Source organism: Diadema setosum, chromosome 6, assembly GCF_964275005.1.
Source record: "Diadema setosum chromosome 6, eeDiaSeto1, whole genome shotgun sequence".
In the NCBI taxonomy this organism is placed as follows: Eukaryota; Metazoa; Echinodermata; class Echinoidea; order Diadematoida; family Diadematidae; genus Diadema; species Diadema setosum.
Window position 1 is genome coordinate 1,836,617 of NC_092690.1, and position 15,987 is coordinate 1,852,603.

General features: G+C 40.4%; 1 pseudogene; it reads right to left on the reverse strand.

Annotated features, from left to right (window-relative positions):
- Positions 1 to 3,930: 3,930 nt before the first annotated feature.
- Positions 3,931 to 15,032, reverse strand: LOC140230132 (uncharacterized; annotated as a pseudogene).
- Between the last annotated feature and the right edge of the window lie 955 nt (positions 15,033 to 15,987).

A 15,987-nucleotide genomic window follows, 5' to 3' on the forward strand; every position in this document is an offset into this window, starting at 1 on the left:
TGTCAACAGTAGGTGCAGTGACAGCGTTGCTTGGTAGGTGGTTCCAGATCCATACAGTACGTGGATAGAAGGAATATTTGTATGGGTCAATTGAGGCATCTGGTATCATGTATTTGAGCTGGTGGTCATGTCTGCCAATGTAAGGGGCTGGAAAGATGGAGGGCGGAAGTGATATGTTGACAAGGTTGTAGTGGACTTTGTAGAACATGGTGCATTGTGCTGTGAGGCGTCGTATGTGCAGTGTGTCCCATCCCAGTTTGGATACAAGGGATGTAGAGGAAGTACCCCATCTGTAATCATGGTGAACGAAGCGAGCAGCTGCTTTTTGGACTCCTTCAAGGCCTTGTACTGTATTGGTGTGGTATGGATTCCATGCCTCTGATCCATACTCTAGCTGCGGACGAACAAGCATTTGATATGCCCTGTTTTTGACAGCTTTGGAGCATGGGGATAATGTACGACGTAGGAGACCGAGAGTTTTGTTTGCTTTTTGACGAATGGCCTGGCAGTGAGTAGCCCAGCGAAGATCTTTTGAAACCGTGACCCCCAGGTACTTGTATTGTTGGACTCTGGGTATGGTCTCCTGAAGGAGCTTGTATTCACGGAGCGAAGGTTTCCGTTTTCTGGTAATAGTAAGAGTAGCACATTTGGGAATGTTGAAATCCATTAGCCACTGTTTGGACCACTCGGCGAGAGCATGGAGGTCTTGCTGCAGGACTTCGTGATCTTCCAAATGGTGGATTTCGCGGTAGATAGTACTATCATCTGCAAACAACCGCATCTTGGACTGGACATGTACATTGATATCATTTACATAGAGCAGGAAGAGAACTGGTCCGATCACCGAGCCCTGGGGCACTCCTGATGACACGGGTCTCCAGGTTGATTGAGATCCTCTTACTGTGACTGCTTGTTGTCTACCAGAAAGGAGGGAGTTGATCCAGTGTAGAGTATTGCCAGTTATGCCGTAGTATTGGAGTTTCAAGCTTAGTCGTTGGTGAGGAACTCGGTCGAATGCTTTACGAAAATCCAGGAAGATGATATCTGTTTGGCCCCTTGACTGAAGAGTACTGGACCAGTCATGAATGGCTGATATGAGTTGGGTGGTGGTGGAAAGTTTCTGTCTAAACCCATGTTGTATGTCAATGAGGATATTGTGGGAGGCAAGATGTTTGGAGATATGGCTGAGTACGATATGTTCCATAATCTTGGAACAAACACAGGTCAAAGAGATTGGTCGGTAATTTGCAGGATTGCATTTGTCACCAGACTTGTGGATAGGAGTAACTCGGGCATGCTTCCACTGTGTAGGAACAGTCCCTGTGTTGAAACTCTGTTGGAATAAGAAGGCCAAGGGTGGAGCAATCTCGTGGGCTATGAGTTGTAGTAATCGAGGAGGTAGCTCATCTGGGCCGCTTGCTTTTGATGGATTAAGTTCACGGAGCTGTTTCTCAACACCAGGCCGGTGGATGTGGAGATGACCAATGAGATGGTAGGGGGAGGTGCCCTGGTGAAGATCTGGGCAAGTGTCTTCTTTGATGAAGACTGACTGGAAGTAAGCATTCAGGCATTCAGCTTTGTCCTTGTCAGTAGCATAGAGCTTGTCATTCTGGTGTAGAGAAGGGATTCCCAAGTTCTCAGTACGAGAGAGTTTGACATAGGACCAGAAGGTTTTCGGGTTTTCACTGAGGCTTTCACCAATCACGTTGTTAACATAATTATGGTGTGCTTGGTGTACTAATTTGGCGACTTTGTTCCTATGCTGTCTGTAAGATTGCCAGGCAGCTGTCGTAGGGTTTCTTCGAGCTTTCTTGAACAGTCGATCACGCTTTCGCATGTGCCGTTTAAGCTCAGGTGTAATCCATGGCAGGTGGTGTCTACTTTTACTCATCTTGGATGGGATAAAGTCTTTGATGCATTTGTTGAGAAAATTGAGAATCTTGGTCCAATTTTCATCAACAGAATTGAGTTCCGGTGATGAAGCAAGGAAATCAGTTGAGAAGTTGAAGACGGCTTCTGACAGACCCTCGTGATCAGCTTTGTGAAACTGAAGGATCTTCCTAGCTGGCTTGGGTGCTGTCTTCAGATTGCCAGAGAAGGTGAAGGATATAATATCATGATCTGAGATGCCAGGATGTACATTAACGTCTGAAATGAGGGCTGGGTTGGAGGTTACAAGAAGATCTAAGATGTTACAGGATGCAGAAGCAATAGCCCTTTGTTGGTATTTTAGGCATGGACGTTTCCTATCCCATATTACTGTGGTTACAATGACTTCAGGAGGGGATTCCTGTAGTTTTCTCTGTATTTTCCTGCAGGGTATCTCTTGCTTCTCCTGCATGTCCCTCGTATTCTTCTTATCCATGATATGACTTACAGCCGCAGTCTTGATATCTGTGATGCAATGGACATACTCTGTCGGGTATGCCTTTGCATTGTTGTTTACTGGTAAGGTGAAAGGTGGGCTCCTTGGGTTTCTCCTTCTTTTTCTGCCCTTGCATCAGGGCGTCCTGCCGTACCTCCAACTGGGTCCATAAACCTTCCTCCTGATTAACAGCAACCCGGGTGTCCACAGGAACCTTCGCATGGGCTTATGCCTCCGCCTCCTCGTGGGCCTCGGCCAGGGTCGATGTTCGACTTGCTGCATTTCTGACAGGGCTGATTGCTTGGAAAAGAAAGGAAAAACAGTGAGGTGATTACCACTGAAGTTTTAAACATAAATTTAAGCTTAGATTTAGGTGAACAAAAACAAGCAAAATGGAGCATGATATCTAAACTTGTAAGAAAATGATGGAGGATTTTTTTTTTTTTTTCAGCAAAAAGCTATAAATCATGTGCTTTTACATACCTTGGCATGTCCCCTTTCGTCTGCCAGGCCTGCCCCTGCTTGGGCCTGCATCAGCTGATGGGAGTTGAAGACTTCCAGCTGACTGCAAGGATGGTCTGCTTTGGCAGTTATTCGGGTTATACGTGTATGGCACTTTCAGCAATGATAAAGTTGTCTGTGGCCAGCCAAACCAGAGGTGCAAAAGCTATGGATTTGTCAATATGCTTACCTATACGACAAAGCACTGAGTGCCATCCAGGCCCTGAACGGATACAAGCTTAATGGAAAGCATACTCTTCAAGTTAGTTTCAAAAGCAACATGCAAAAGTCATACTATAGATTGTGATCAACGGAAGGAAGATGTTGGTCATGTGAAGGAAAGAGCCTGCAACAACTTGGGCATTGTGAGGGACGTTGAACAAGCTGCAAGGATTTTTTTTTTAATCCTGGAGAGTGAAATCTTCTGAGCTTTTTACAGTACAGTATTTGACGATAGAGTTTTAAAGTCAGTTCTCAGAATACCGATTTACATCTGTTTTAGCAGTGATGTAACTCACAGACTTACAACAGAAGTTACAACAGAAGTTACAATAGAGATAAAACGGTGTTCAGAATACCACCCCAGGAAAGCATGTAACGCGCATAACTATGACAAAACACCAAGTCGAAAACTCTGTCATGCAGCGCCATCTACATTTACGTTTGACATTTTCCCCCCATTTTTTCATCACCATAGTTTACTTTCAAGAAGTAGGTAAGAAAGAAATGAAAAATATTAGTGACATGTCGACTTACCAGTCTTGAGAATATGATTTCTCTCTTCGGAAACATGTCCCTTCATTTCCTTTGACATGTTATTCCATTTTTTTGTTTTCCCACTTTCCTTTGAAGAAATGTTCCTTATTCCTAATCACCATTTAGAACAGCATCATCTGAGTCCTCACATATTTTAGACATACAGTGTATAAGATTACAAGTGCCTGATCAATAAAAGCCCGCATCTGCCACTGGTATGTGGGCAGTCAAGTCTGTTTGCCCTGCAACTACACTGCCTGTTGCTGACAGCCTGTCTTATAGTTACACCAGACTTTGTTCAGGAGTTCCTAAAGGTCATCATTGTCATTCAGAAGGTGTATGGGTTCAAAACAGTCATGGGGGATGAGTACATGTACAAGGTGCTTCCCTTTACCTGACTGGTATGGGATTTTCATGTTCTTTACGATCTTTTGTTCGGCCGGGTTCAGGTCTTCAATGTTTGCATTTATCCATGTACCATTTTCCGCTTCCATCCATTCTTTTCTGCTCAAATAACATGGCTCCCCACCTCTCCTGGCATTGTATAGAGTAAGGCGTGCTATAATCAAGTCCCTCAGCTCTGTGAATCCTTTACCTTCAGCTGCATCATAGCACTTCGTGGTATGATTTCCTCCAGTTTGGTGAGGGGGTGATTTCTTACAAGAGCAATATCATTCTCAAGGGGAAGAAGGTTTGGTTTCCTAAGTTTCTCCTTCTGAATCTTGTTTGTTGCATACACGGCATCGCCAAACACAAAATCATGGTTGACTTCCAGAACTTCTACAAACTTGTCCAGACCAGCTGCTTTGCTATCCCTGTCCTCAAGGAGATACATGTAGGTCCCCTTCATAATTTTGCATGCACTTTTGATCAAGTAATTTGTAGAGGGCAGTTTTTACACCATACTTCAGATCATCTCCTGGAAGGTTTCCCTTTGACTTTTGGCAATAAGTTCTCACAGCAGCTTCCAGATGTTTGAAATTGCCCCTGGAAAACATGTCAACTGCGCATCCTACCGATTCATCAAGTGCACCTACATGTAACTCTTGCTTTGTGTTTTGGAAATGAACATACAAATGTGCTAGCCGCCCCATGGCTGCCATGACACTTTTTTTATCTTCTGTTTTCTTATCAAACTTCCGCTTTTCTTTGTGCCACAATCTCCTCCCAACAGTAAGGATCATACTGTCTGTACGGCAGATGTTGCCGATATCATCATCATTGAATGAATACAAGATGTTATGGAAGAATGATGGATCTTCTGCTTCATCTTCTTGCTTCAGAACATCAGCAGGCACATCGCAGGCTCTGGTAGAGGACTCCATTCTCGCAATGTTTCTTATGCCTACCAAGGTATCGACTACTGTAGAATCCCATACAATTACCACACGTAACGAGTTTACTCTTTGCCCGTGATCTGCGTTCTTGGTGAAAGCTTGGGTCGGTTTCCCCAGCGATCATTTTATTAGCCTTGTAAATTCCTTCCTTTTTGAATCTACTGAACTGTTCTAATCGCTCCTTTCTTGGTGCCTGCAGTGCTTTCTTCACTTCATCCCTATCGCCATGCTTTGTTATGTGACGGGAAAGCTTCGCTGGGTAATTCTTGTTACAAAATGGGCATATTCGCTTCAAGCCGGGCACTCTCTCTCTCTCTCCAGAATGCACACTTTGTTTTGGACCTGTTTCTGTGCCTTTATTCAGATCCAAGCTTGATTGTTTTCCAGGTGTAATAGTTGCTTTGTGGTCTGTACTCCTCTTTCTTTCCGTTTGGTATGGCTGATGATCTATCCCATCATCTGATGGCACAAAGTCAGAATCATCCGAATCGTCTTCAGGAGACGGAAGATTACTAAAATCTGCATCAGAGGAATATTCATCAGATAGGTTTTCTGCCTTACGCTTTTTACTTGCTTTACGTTTTTTACAAACACGCTTCATTTCCACTGCAGTATTTCTACCTGGAACATGGCCAACCACAGTGTCAACTTGTGAAGTGGCAAGAGACACAACAGCGATACCTGTCGCAGATTCAGACGAAGGCAATTCATCTTCACGTAGGTTGCGATCATTATGTTGTTCAGGTATTGGCAATTTTTGGTTTTGTGAAATGACCACATGATTCCTACAGTGCAGCAGCATTTCAGACTGAAATTCATCTTCTGATCCTGCAAGTGAGCTTGGTACAAAGTCATCTTCCAAATGTTCTTGGACTTTGTCATCTTCTTGGTTTGGTTGCTGTCCTGTTGATCCTGCAAGTGAGCATGATACATGTTCATCTTCCAAATGTTCTTGGACTTCGTCATCTTCTTGCAACACGTGTAGGTCTTGCTGCGTGGTTTCATGATTTTTTTTTCTTGTTGCAATGTGCATATTTCGAGACCAAATTTATGACGTTCTTGCGTGCGTTCATGAAGTTAAGTGACTCTAAATACATGCGTGTCAACCTGAAAATAGCTGAATTTTGTGATTTTGTGTAAAAGGCCAATGCAATTTTTCAAGAGTAGCCAGTATCTTCTATGCATTTACATGTATTTACATTTAATCACCATTTATGTAAATGATCTTCTGTAGTATAATATTAAACATAAATTAATTATTATAGGCCTCTGTCATTAATCACAAAGCAATGTGTACCATTGCACTGCATATGATTTACAATGAAAGTAAAGCTTTAGTTGGAAAATGTTCTCACCACTGAGAAAGGCAGTGACCCTCATCCAGTGCCAGGAGGAAGATCTCAGTCCGGTGATCCTTCACCCACTCTCACCAGACACTAGATGTTATCGTCTCGGGGCTAGGGTATATCTATGAGGCAAAAGTGCCCTGTCTCCATTCCCGCTGATTTACAATGAAAGTAAAGCTTTAGTTGGAAAATGTTCTCACCACTGAGAAAGGCAGTGACCCTCATCCAGTGCCAGGAGGAAGATCTCAGTCCGGTGATCCTTCACCCACTCTCACCAGACACTAGATGTTATCGTCTCGGGGCTAGGGTATATCTATGAGGCAAAAATGCCCTGTCTCCATTCCCGCTGATTTACAATGAAAGTAAAGCTTTAGTTGGAAAATGTTCTCACCACTGAGAAAGGCAGTGACCCTCATCCAGTGCCAGGAGGAAGATCTCAGTCCGGTGATCCTTTACCCACTCTCACCAGACACTAGATGTCATCGTCTCGGGGCTAGAGTATATGAGGCAAAAGTGCCCTGTCTCCATTCCTGAAAAATAATATTTGTGATATAAGAGATTGAATTTGTATTGGAGCAAGTTTGTGTCGTTCATTATATATTGAATAATTTAAAGGATATGTTAGTTTATTTTCCTTCTTATCATAGACATCTACAAAACAATATGTAAATGAAAGCTATTTTTTGTGATTGTTTTATGGGGAACTTCAGTGTCCTAGACGGTTGAGTGAGCTTTCACATGGGTATATTAAACATATTTTATTCATAATGTGGCTTGCTACATACACGATAGGGTAGTTAATGCCCAAACAAGAGGGAAAATTTGTACTGCTTACAATTATATATAATGCAATTTCCACATGAACTATTAAAACTGTGAGTTTGAAAACAAGTGATTTATACCTTGTCCAGGTCAGTTTTGCTCATGTCTTTCTTGGACATAAGTTCCACTGCACAGACTCCCAAGGCTCTTCAACGAGACACCTGGTCCAGCATAAGGGACTTGAGGGGGGAAATGACCAGGGTTTTGTGGTGTACATTAGGGCGTAGCTAAAATCATGAGAATAGAGAGGTATGAGTTCAGTTGGTTGGAATCAAAACACATTTGTATATTGAAAGTATTGGGTGATTCACAACTTAACACCTTTTATCCATACCCTGCATGATCTCTTGGAATGAAGAGATTTAATATTGTTTTTCGGTGTACAGCAGATGTCCACTTGAGATATTTTCAATAGAAGATCGTAAATAGGGTGTTGTTTCTAAATGAGCAGCTGTTTAAAATGAGAATAGTAAATTGTGAAAATTGTTCCTTTTGTGGGAAGGAAATGGAAGACTTACATTTTATACATAAATGTAATTTCAGTCTGGAAATATGGTCCAAAACAATGTGGTGGATATTTGGTTGTACATGGGTGTTGTTGTTGTTGTTGTTGTTTTTTTTTCTATGGAGAATAGTTTATTCGGGTTTCAAGAACAAAGAAATGATGCACTTAACTGCATTCTTATCATCATTAAGTATCAGCTATTCTGGCATAAATTGAACGGCAAACTACCAGAGACGGTCAAACAAAATTATTCATTATTACATTGATAAGAAATATAAATTTGATGTGTCTGGTAAACAGGAAAAGTTTGATTAAAAATGGGTAATGCTCCAAGTATTATTTTCTTTAAATTTTATGAGAGAAAAGTGTTAAACTGTATTGTCAAAATGACAGTAAATGACAGTAAAAGTAATTATATTCCGTTGTAAACCATGTTGATTTATAATCAATAAAATAGCCTGTGGAGGGCTAAAAAAGTTTTCAAAAAGGTATTTTCTTTAATTCCTTTAACATAAATCTGAGATACTAAGAAAGATATGTATCAAAAGTACCAAAAACTTCGTTGTCAGCCAAAACAATGCTCAATAAAAATGAAAATAAGTACTCATGGTAATAAAGTTATCAGAAATAAACACCTTTATATGTTAACTTGTGCAGAAATGTAAAATCAACTTGGGCACAGATAGCATTTTTTTTTTTTACAGATTAGCTAGAGATCATGAAATATTCAATATGTAAATTTGCTGTAGTGCAGTCTATAGAACCTTATTCATCTTATTCATAACCATGAAAAATCAGTTTGTGCACAGATATCATTTTGTTTTGATAAAACAATTGCTGAATCCTGACACATTTTTCAAGAAATTTTCTCCCATTTTATTTATCACATTAAGGGTACACATTCTATGGGACACCCTTTTGCCGCAGGTGGCAAGCAAAAAAAAAAAAAAAAATGTATATATATACTTTTAACCTGATTTTTTAGATGTTTTGCAACAGTTTGAAGGAGGAAATCATATTTCTTCTTAAATACATATTTTTTTGCCTTGACTTTCAAGCTTGTTAAGACTAAATTAAATTTGAGGACAGGGTTTGGTTCAGACAATTATAAAAAAAAAAGCAGCAAAGCTCCTGTGTTTGATAAAACACTATCCAAAGTATTTCCAACTTTCATATGCTTTGAACCAAAGTTAGATTTACGATTAATCATAATTAGTTTAATTACCCCTTGTAAAATACAGTTAATAATGTGTATAAAACTATATATTTGTTAAGAAGGCCTCCAAACAATTAAAAATTAATCCAAATAAATTATTTTGAAAATAAATGAAAGGGATTCAAAGCAAACCCATGCCTTCGTAGTCCTGATTAAGTACTAGTATTGCTGTGGAGAATATTTTTGAAAAGTATTTTTTATAAAAGATATTGTACTCTAAATTTTAACCCATCTCATGTCATGTTCGTCATTAGACCTAGACTACCCTTTTTACATTTCCTGTTACCCTATCTAGTCTACTTACTTTGTCCATCATCAAATGGTGCAGGGCAAAGCACAAACTCTTCCCAAACCCAGTTGGGAGAATAGTGAACGTGTGGTTCACTATGGAATCGCTCACGATCTTCTTTTGTTCCGTCTTGAACTTGAACCCCACCTCTTCCACTATTTCACTGTAAATGGCATCCCTGATGCTGTGATTAAAATCACAGTTCTATATAGACTAGTAGTAGGGATGCAATGGGGATCTCAAAATTTTCCATTGCATAATAGTTCAGAGCTTAACAGAGCCTATCAATGCACAAGAGAGCATGATAATCGTATCAGAGCGTTATTTAAAGTGTGATAAGCACATCAAAGCTTATCAAAGAGCCAAAACCATATTAAAGCGTGATTTAAAGCGTAACAAATCCTGATCAATCGGCATCAAAGCGTGAGAAGCCGTAGCGATTCGGGAAATAATTTGTCGCCCAAGGCGGGAACGAACTTCGTATCAGAGCGTATCAGAGCTTATCTGAGCATAACATATCTGAGGAGATCGTGAGATTTTTTGAAAAGTAAACAAAAATGACGCCGAATTGATCACCGATCTAAAGCGTGGCATTCGGCGTTGGTGTGAACATAGCCTTAAATACAATACACCTTGTTCCCATTTTACCCTTTAAAATGTGTGTAAATGAATGGACTAATGACGAAGTTGCCCTTTTGACTGTGGGATGGGCGAACGTAGCGTGTATACCCGCGCGTTCAAAAGGGCAATATGCGCTTTGCCCTTTTTAGACGCTTCTGCTTCGTCCAGAATTGGGCAGTAAAAAGGGCAAAACGAGAAATATTGACTTACTCGGAATATAAGCCAAAAATTGTGAACAAAACAAGAGCATAAGGTGTAAAATTGATTTTTTAACTTCAACACATCAAAAACCCCGATAAAATTGTGAATATTGAAAAGAAATAGGCGAAAAACATTCTTTCGTCTAAAAAACATGTATCGGTTTTGCTATCGATAGCGGCAACTTCGCCCTTTTGATTGCCCAACGACGAATTAATGACACCAAAACTCTAACATCAACCTGTAATTGAATGTTTCGACACCAGTTGGTGTGATTCTTTCTGAACGGACCTAAAATCAACACCAAGAGTGTTAATATTTTTTTCCATTCTGTGCTGGTAATAGATACTTAACACCCTAGTTTTTGCAGTGCATTTTTTTTTAGAGGGGGGGGGGGTTCTGTCAAATGAGGCATTACCATGATAACCACATCTTAAAACATAAACCTTCTGAATCGAATGACTTCAAAAGCTCTCTTGCCGTTCTCATGAAAAAAATGAATAATAAATTAAAAAAGAATAAAACATGTCAGACTGATGTCTTTGCACAAAAAAAAAAAATGCAAGATATTTTTCTTTCACGTACACTACTGCTAACATTCATGTACTAAAATATGCCTGTGCACTAGTGCATAACCACGGAAATAGTATGTTTAAGCGAAGACAGTGGTCAATTGCAATGCTTACATTCAATAGTACATATAAATTTTCTGGGAAGCACTCCACTTAAGACATTGCTTAGATTTTACAAGGTTTCATAATTTGACCCTTATTATGTCAACAGAAGAAATTTTCAAGACAAATGTATTTGTCAAAAGAAGCAGTTAGAATCGCTCTACCAATATATGGCTATAGAGCCGACAATTTCACTTGTATGCTCTAGCGGCATGCCAATGAAAGCCATAATTGTTACTTTTTTGGACTAATTCAAAGTATCTATGAGAGTTTTAATTGAGATTTACAAGAGCACATCAATTATTTCTTCCAAATAAATCATCGAGAAGAATATGTCATGGTACATTTCAAGATCCCTAGTGGTACACCTTAATATACTGTGAAGTGCACTCCAAATTCAGACCAGGCTAAGATTTTGAGCAAGCGGGTTTAAACATATTTTGACCCTTGCACAGTCAACAGAAGACATTTCCGACACAATTGTATTTTATCAAAAGAAGCAGTTAAAATCGCTCTGGTAATATATGGCTATAGAGCCGACAATTTCACTCGTATGCTCTAGCGGAATGCCAATGAAAAGCGATAACTGTTGTTTTTTTCCGACTCATTCTAGAGTAGCAATGAGAGCCTAATTGAGATTTTCAAGAGCAAATCAATTATCTCTTCCAAGTAAATCACAGAGAAGAATATAATATGACAGGATTGTCTTACATTTCAGAGTCCCTAAAATATGTGATAGTAAATGCATAATGTTTGTCATTTATTCATGGTGATTCCCTATTGTTTGAGTTTGTGATCCTTTTTCTATTCATGAATTTAACAATGGCAAAGATACAACCTTTAGTCTCAAGGCATGAATGAAGTGTTCATACACACAGCACTGAACATGACCAAGATGAGTGACAAGATATGGCGTACTTTCACTGTTAGTAAAAGCATGTGAACCATTACTTTTTCTTTGTTGTTTTAATATTCAAGTATTCTTGCCTTCGTAATTTGACATTTTTGCTTCTTGAAAATGAGTGAATAATACTTATTTCTTTATCCGTTTATCTCCAACATAATCACACTTTAACCACTGTAAATGTTGTCAAACAGATCCTGTTCACAAGAAAATAAACAAAAAATTCAAATACTCATATAAACGATTACAATATGGTTAAATGGAAACATGTAAACCATGAAGTGATACATATTGATATTAGTTAAATTGTACTTTCATGTTTTAATTTGCCACTGGTAAAACCATATGATTGGAACTGATGCTGGACTGGAAATAAGAGCATACATCGGCGCTACTACTGAGAGCAGATTGAGGATTGGCCAACACAAATCCAGTTGTTACTTTGTAAACAAGTCGCTTGAGATGCCTGAGATGAGATGGGGCTGGTGCTTTGGTATACCAATCCGTTTCCATCAGCCAGCAAGATATAAGATATGCAAAGGAGACGTAGATGCCTCAGGGAAGAGGTCCTGAATGGCCTACAGCTCTGCATGGCCATCATCCACCATAAACAAAATGGACCCTTCTCCCTTTCCCCTCCCTCCAAAGCAGCCGTCAGGAAGGAAACCACACTAGACTTGAAAAGCAGCCTTTATGATATTCTGGGTTTTTTATGTGGTGATAAGAAAACCCAGTGGAAGTTCCCCAGCAAAGCTACAATGTATGTGTGATGACCACAACGCACTATACGACTTTGTCACAATTTACTGGTCCTAGGACCTTAGACCATAGTGTGGCGTCACCAGCCCTGCAGTTTAGAGTTGTGCGACTGGGTCTTTGTGCCAGTCATAGAGATTTGACTTGTCAGAATTTCACGACCGGTCACGGGCTTTCAACCAGTCATCCCACTGTATGTTGTACTTAGCCTAGCTGTGTAGTCTGGTCATAATAGTACAATGTGGTGTCAAGTTGCATGACTAGTCGTATGACCCGGCTCATACTCTCTAGTCTTGCGACTGGTATAATCATATAGTGTGGGGTAGGCTTGCGGATAGCGAATACACTGCAGCCATAGTGATCCATATCTGATGAAGACTAGCTCACCTGCATGTCACAGGTCAGTATGGACTTTTGTCATTAAAGATCTGCAAATGGCCATAATCAACTTTTCCTCCACCATGTCCATCGCCATGCATGATGACCCTGCTTTTGTGTTGAAGTCTTCTATGAAACCTTGAAGGCTCGTCAGCATTCCTTCCCCTGTGGAATTGTCATTCCAGACATTTTTTTTTTCGATGGCTTGTTTTCCTGATAACATGTTCTCTAGAGCCACTCGTCCAAAACGTTTGATGACTGTCTCTTTTTTTTTTTTTTTTTTTTTTTTTTTTTACTGCGACCATGAAACATGGATTTGCTTCTGTTTCAAGTCCTCTCTGTTTTCGCCTCTTGTACGATTGTTCTGATTGTATAGTGTACGTAGGCTTGAGGATGATGAAGACACTGTAACCATAGCGATCCATATCTGATGAAGACAAGCTCACTTGCATACGGGGATTCAGGAGAGGTTGCTGCAGGAGCAGGGGTGGCTGGTGGTGGTCCTGCAGGCAATGATGATGAGGCTTTCACTGAAAGTTTTGGATCCGATGGCACTGGAGAAAATGTGTAGTCCTTTCCCAAATAATGCTGGCTTCAGGCGATCAGTACTTTCCTTTTCTTGCTTACGGTCAATGTCTATGCCGAAAAAATCGTCAATACGATGAAGGACAGGGAAAGGGCCTCGGAAGGGCGGTTCAGGGGGTTTACTTACTGCGTCCTTTCCTGATGAAAACGTGATTCGATGTGGAAAAATCGGAGTTCGCATAGTTTGAAGTGTACGTTGTCTGCGCGTGGGGGTGGGGCAGATTTTTTTTTTTTGCGTGAAATTCTGGAGTTATGCACAGAGTTGTCTAGATCAGGATGTGTTGCACTTTCTCGTCCAAAGGCCTGATTCTGTGTTCGTCGACCACATGGTTGATGACGATGCCGCGTTCCTGTAAATCGTCCAAACACAAATGGCAGTCCTCTCACGACTTCGTCCGCCAGCCGTTGAAATGATTGTGCAGCATTCCGAAGTCTGGAAGGCGTTCGATCAAATTCGAAAAGTCAAAATGGTGTAATGATTGCAGTCTTCGGTATGTCGTCTGCTCCAACAGGATATGCACGAACAAGATCTATCTTTGAAAAGACTCGTTTGCCGCTGAGATGTGATTTGAAATCTTGCAAGTGAGGTATTTGGTAACAATCTTGGGGGATGTTTCATGAAGCTGTTCTTAAAGTGATTAGTGATTATTTGTGATGTGCTATACTTATCAGAATTTCAATAATTCAGCATAGAACTGATCACCAGTCGCTCATAAGTTGTTCGTAACTTTACGACCAGCTCTATGAAACAGGGCCCGGGACTTTTTATTTATTATGTGTTGTTGGTTTTTTTTTTCAAATTTTCCGCCCTCACGCCATGGCCTCATACAGGCCACAAAACTATCATTTTTATTTAAAAAAAATCTTCTAAAAACTAAAACGATTCTTCCAGGAATTTTCGGAAGTGTTTTGTCGAAACATTTTGAAGGAAAAAAAAAAGAGACTGAAATGAATCAGAAAGAAACAAAGCAGAGACAGAAGGCTACATTTTCTCAATAATTACGTCGCCATCAGCACAGCGTCGATCAATATTTCATCGGGCGAGGAAATGCCCGAATCGAAATTCAACTGATAGATAAAAGAGTAAAAGTTTGCGTATGTTTTGTTAAACTTCTGGTCATCTGGTGTATATCGCTGAATTCCGTCATCAAAATACGCTTTTTGAAACAAATAAGATACTGAACACCACCATGTCTTATTCACTGTTATTCATAGAATAGTTACGACGCAAAATCTTGGAGTCAGAGTGTGGGATGTTCATGATTGATTTCAGCTCTGATTCCTTTGTCTGTTTGTTTGTTTTTGTTTGTTTGTTTTTTGTTGTTTTAACAAGGAGGCATCCATTTTGTTTCTTCATATTTCTTTGTTCCTACGAAACTTTTAACCCCACAAATGCCTTTTAAACGATGTAACAACACATAATCCTTCAAGTATCTCACTTGCCTCAGTGATTCATTTCCCCCATTTTACCCTTTGGGTTGAAGACCCCAATACTATGTACATACGCTATAATGAAACAAATGATTCAAAATACTATATCTGAACAAAACATTGTAATCGCAGTTTCTTTCAGTACACTGTACTGTTATTATACATACCTGGTTGCCTGTGCTTCACTAGTAGTGTCCAGTGAGTGGTGGTGTGAAGTACCAGTGGTCGTATCGTCGTGTGAGTTGCAGCTTTTAAGTTCTCCTGCTTAGTCAGTCGTAATTTAAAGTCTAAATACATGTAGGTGAAATTATCACAATAAGTCTGCTTGATGCGGACGCCTTTCTCCATCGAATTATTACCCCGCTCGGAACCAACTGAATGTTACCATGCTACTCGCGAAACAAAGGCCCTAATTCACGAAGGTGGTACTATCTTTGTCCATGATTTAAACCATAAACTCAGACCGTAGTTTTGTATGGGGCGCCAAGTGTCGCATGACCTATTTCGTTCATTCGGGCCAAAGTGTGATAGTGACAGTGTAGTGGAGTGGCAATGAGGCTGCCTGAAGCATGGAACTTTGACTCTGGCTGCGCGTGTGATGTGACACCACGAGGTGCTTAGTATAGTGGTGACAGTGGTTTGCATATTGCGCGCATGTGCTGATTGTGGACTGTATGAAGCGCAGTGGTGAATGCCATAGAGCCGGGTTCACACGTACAAAATAGCGGGATGACGATCGCGCTCCATATCTCGAGATTTTTTTGCAACCGTTCACACGCTCCAAATTAGCGGGACAGCGATCGCGCTCGGAATCTCGAGTTCTTTGCAAGCGTCCACACGTACAGAATTATCCCGCTGATTGCTGATCGAGATAACAGCAAAGCCTGCAAACTGGGTCACACAGCGCCCTTCTCTATCACTGCCTGGGCGCACTTCCCTTTGTCCATGTTTTTTTTTTTTTTTTTTTCTCGCTGTCGTGATGTGCGCATTGCATGATGGGATATAAAAACTCGAGAATTCTAATCCCGACCGTTCACACGTACCAGCGCGGGGCGAATTATCCCGCTAATTGAGGAATTAGCGCAAGATTTCTTGGGATTAGCATCGCGATGCTTATCGCGCTAATTTTCGGGGTTTTTCTGTCCACACGTGCAAAAAAAAAAAAAAAAAAAATCGAGATACCGATCGCGATGCAAATCTCGAGATTTGTATCCCGCTAATTAGTGTACGTGAGAACCCTCCTACAGTGTATGTGCACACAACATGACTTGTACATAAAAGGTAGACATACACGCTGCTCTCT